The sequence below is a fragment of the Oreochromis niloticus genome, linkage group LG18, assembly GCF_001858045.2.
Source record: "Oreochromis niloticus isolate F11D_XX linkage group LG18, O_niloticus_UMD_NMBU, whole genome shotgun sequence".
In the NCBI taxonomy this organism is placed as follows: domain Eukaryota; kingdom Metazoa; phylum Chordata; class Actinopteri; order Cichliformes; family Cichlidae; genus Oreochromis; species Oreochromis niloticus.
Genome location: NC_031982.2, coordinates 26,317,876 through 26,322,219, shown reverse-complemented (window position 1 = coordinate 26,322,219; position 4,344 = coordinate 26,317,876). Strand labels below are relative to the sequence as shown.

The window sequence follows — 4,344 nt, the reverse complement described above, 5'->3', positions numbered from 1 at the left end:
GTTCTATTTTTCCAAAATAATCTGAACGTTTGTCAGGGTTTTTGTTTTTAGTTTCAGTGGTTTATTTGTTGGCCTAAGCTCAGATGGCCTGATCCACAAACCCACACAGCAAACAGGAAGCTTTAGACTTGCGGACAGTTTGTGACAACACTTGTTCAGCAAGACCTGAGACCTTTGCTGCACCTTCTAACACTCTATCCACTCAGTCTGCGACGTATCAGCTTTGTATTTAAACCATTTCCTGTTATATTTTTAAATGGCCTTTTAAAGACGCATCTATCATTTTGCAGACTGCATAAAAAGCAGCAGTAAAAAAAAAAAAGGGGGGGGGCAGACCCCCGAGATAAAAAGGAAAAAATATGCATTATAGTTGAGCTGTGGGAATCACAAACATAAATGTTTACTTCTTCCTTTGATTCACGAGATAATGCGGGTATGTTGTAACAGCAGAATGCTTGTGTGACGCTTCAGTGTGAGCAAGTTTGTCCTGTCATTGCCAGGAGCCTCGGGGAAAACTGCACACAGCCGGTGAGTACAGCCTCCTGCGAGTCTGTTTTGAATACATTTCCAGTTATATTACCGTGTCAAAGGTAGGTGAGACAAATAAAGACATTTTAAACGTCCTTTGTTGCCCGCTGCCACTGCAGCTACATTTATCTGTGAGATGACACCTAAACAGAACAGTCACATATATATGCAAATCAGGATTTTCTGTTGGTGGTATTATCTGGTCTTACCTGTCTGCAATCAACAGAGAGCATGTTACAAAAAATGTGACATACTTATTTTTTCATTACAATGATTTTCACATTTAGACTTTTTTCTTTTAATCAAAATTATATTTTTTAATCTTTCAATTTCATTATTGTTGTTATCCATTAAAAACTGTAAAGCAAGTTATTGTTTGTGCTATTATTTATTTACTTGAACAGAAGTGTAGTGTACCAGAGTAGTGTTCCAGCTCTAATTTGGGTACAAAAACATGAATTTTGTTTTTAATTTTCCTTTAAAAAAAAAAGAAGAAGAAGAATGCAGTTTTAGCTTTTTGACAATTTTCTAAAGTATTTGTGTGTTTTTGTCTTATGACATCTGTTCTATTTTTTTTTAAGGAAGAAAGAAGTTGAGTAGTTTTGTTTCATACACCTACATTTGTATTTAGGTTTTTGTGCATTTTGTGCACACTTTTATTGGCCAATAAATCAAATTTCTCCAGAGAGTTAATGTAACTTCTACAGTTTTGTGGCATGCTGGATATCAGCTTTTGGCCCAAAGCTTGATGGCGATCCATTCCTGCTGTAGCAGTGCTGGAAGCTGATGACAATTTGTGGGGTCCTGCTTGTCCACCTGCCATTTACATCCTGGCAGTAGATTCTTGATTGGCGTAAGATCAGGGGATAGGATCCAAAGTGTTAATTTGCTGATCTCTGTACAACTTAATTATCACATCTGGCTCTTAACGTGGTACTTTATCATACAGAAAACTTTCAGGGCCTTTGGAAGAAGTTGGTCTGTGACGATGTTTTTAGTATCATCAATTAATTTTCTGCTATACAAACTGTGATAAAGATGAATCACTGAAGCTGGGCCTCAGAGATTAGCACACGTTATCAAAAAAAAGGATCAAAATTGTAAAATACTGACTTTTTGCATAATTTGGATTACTTGTGAAATACCATCATACGTTGAGTTTCTTTGAAACATTTTGAGTTATGAGCAATACCAATACATAATAGTTGGTTCAGAAATGGAATTTCTTCTAAAAAGGTGACATCCATAATGAAAAAGCTAACACAAAGAAATAAGATGTTTCCAAAGTAGGAAAAGGCCAATATTAAAAAATAAAAATCTTTCTGCATCAGTCACTGTGTTACATTTGGTTTTGCAACTAGTCTAAAAACTCTAAAAGCGTTACCTGACTTTAACCACTAATCATAAAGTCTTTATTAAGAAAGGAAGAAATGCAGAAACAATTGTTTCATTATTGCCAATTTGGTTCCAGCTTCTCAGTTATCATCATAAACCTCTTTGACGTCATCTGCAAATTGAGCGTCTTTGTGTTTTCAACTGTTAGTCAGATCTTTAAAAATAAAGCCTCTTAAAGACATTAAAAGAAGCTTTTAAGAAGCCGGTATTTATAGTCATCAGAATTTTCTGACACAAAGCATCGATCAGCTAGAATTAAACTAAAGCAATGACAGATTAAAGCAATGGGATTATAAAGCTTTCCCTAAAGGTCGGTTAGTGAAGTTAAGCTCTGTTTGCATGACTCGAAGTTCTAGTCCAGACAGCTCAAATCAAAAAAGGGAACACTTGAACAGAAACCTCAAACTTCTCTTTTCTTTGTAACTTCAGTAAGACCAGCTGTGAGACACAAAGAGTCACACAGTTTAAACTCATCGACACAGCTTTTATTAGTAAACAGTTAAATAAATTTAGTAATTTTACATCTCATGCATGCACACTATAAAGTTCAAGAATACAGGAAGCATTTTTTACAAAGTAAATGTGAAAAATGTGCATATAGGAAGTCTATGCCCCGGCCCGCTACAAGACAACACAACGTATTATACAGTATAAAGCTTCAACAGGTGTAACACTGTGTTTTTGTGAACAGCATCCTCATTGAACCAAATCTGTGTTATTTCAGACAATGGGCTTTTTGTCCATTCTGATGGTCTCGTAGGTGTCAGTACTTTGGGAGGTCAGACCCTGCAGGACGCAAGCAGACAGACACACATACTGTGAAGTGGCACAAACTTGATGTGAAAGCGCCTCTAAAACGACACTGTTCATTTCCTGCACTGACTCCTAAGTGTGATTTTGTGACAGCCAGCGAGATGAATAAAAAAGAAAAACATCTACTGTGCAATGTGCTGTCACTTTTCCATCATGTGCCATTTTAAATATGTTTTTAAGCATTAGAATGAGAAGTCTCACCGCATAGATGCCTCCCCCAGCGGGTTGTTTCTGTGTGAATGGAAATAAAGACATGATCAAGAGTGCGTTCAGGGGCAATTCTTTCAACTAATTGTTGGACATGTGAAATAACTAGATGCTTCTTCAGGTACTGACTGGCATTTGGCAGTCTTTCTTTTTTTTTTTATTTACTCTAAGATTTTGAGATACGAGTAATGTGCAACTCTAGACCCTTTTTACAGGAAGTGGGATCTGACACTGTTACTTGGTGCGAAAAAACACTGATGGAAACTGTGACGACATACATAGAGTATAAATAATATAGGTCGGTGGTCAGCTTGCTTACAGGAAATTATAAAAACGGGTTGGTGTTTAAGCTGAACTATGATGTTACAGAGAAAAAACAGCTTTGACACACCAAAAAAACCCTTTTCTATACACACTTGAGTTTATATTAAATTCCCCATTTCTTGTAATTTTCCGCAATAACACAGATTTAATTTTACCTCTGAGTAACTGCCAGACGAGCTGCTGGATGGACGCATCTGTCAAAAAAGAAATAAGAAAGCATGTGATTGGGTGACTCCCATTGTAGTTTATTAATCATGTGAAATGTTGAAGAGGATGTGAAATGATTCTACATAACTGGCTCAAAAGAATGCTCGTACGCAATTACAAGGAACACAATTGAGGAAGTTTTATAAGATTAGTAGAACATTTGCTATACTTTTTCCAGCCTAACATAAAGAGCAACTTTAAACAAACTGCTGCATTTAGAAGGAAGAAGGAACAGCTGTACACTTTCTACAGTCCATCATGGCGATCTGTGTGTGTGTATGGTTCCTGTTTGCCTTACCCTCAGTCTGCAGTACAGCACAGTAAGGATGATGCCATATAGGATGAGAATACCATCCAGGATAAAACATATATCCATGCCTTCAATGCTGTCTGTACACACATAACACACAGACTTAGTCGCGATCCTCGACACAACCAGAAGAAAAATGTTAAGAGACACTAACTCCGTGTCATCCCTTTTCAATGCTACAGGTATCTCAAAAGTACTCCTACTAGAGCAGGATCAAAAAGAGAGCAGAGTGCTCTTACCGGGTGGGCTGAAGATAAGATGGTTGATCTGCTTTGTTTTTCCCCTTGTAGGCTGTCAGCGAAATGTCTTATACTCACAGAGATGAGAAGCCGCGAACAGGAAGTCAATGGCTCTCTGTCCGTTTTGAAGCTATGAAACCACACGCCTACCACACTGCCATCCCCCAACTTCACAGAAGTTCCTCTAAAAATCTTGCGAAAAACTTTGCTGAAAATTGCTCATGTCCAAAGACCCAAATCGGCCTTTGGTGACAGCATTCAAGAACAGATTCTTACAAAAGCAAACCAAAATGATCAAATGCAGATATTCATTTTCTTCAA

General features: G+C 37.3%; 1 long non-coding RNA gene across 1 annotated transcript; it reads right to left on the bottom strand.

Annotated features, from left to right (window-relative positions):
* Window positions 1-2,386: 2,386 nt before the first annotated feature.
* Window positions 2,387-4,184, bottom strand: LOC100695137 (uncharacterized). The gene is made up of 5 exons (XR_001224609.3): window positions 4,024-4,184; window positions 3,773-3,864; window positions 3,423-3,461; window positions 2,938-2,967; window positions 2,387-2,709 (listed from the first exon to the last, which is right to left on the bottom strand). It is a non-coding gene; the product is annotated as an uncharacterized LOC100695137 (long non-coding RNA).
* Between the last annotated feature and the right edge of the window lie 160 nt (window positions 4,185-4,344).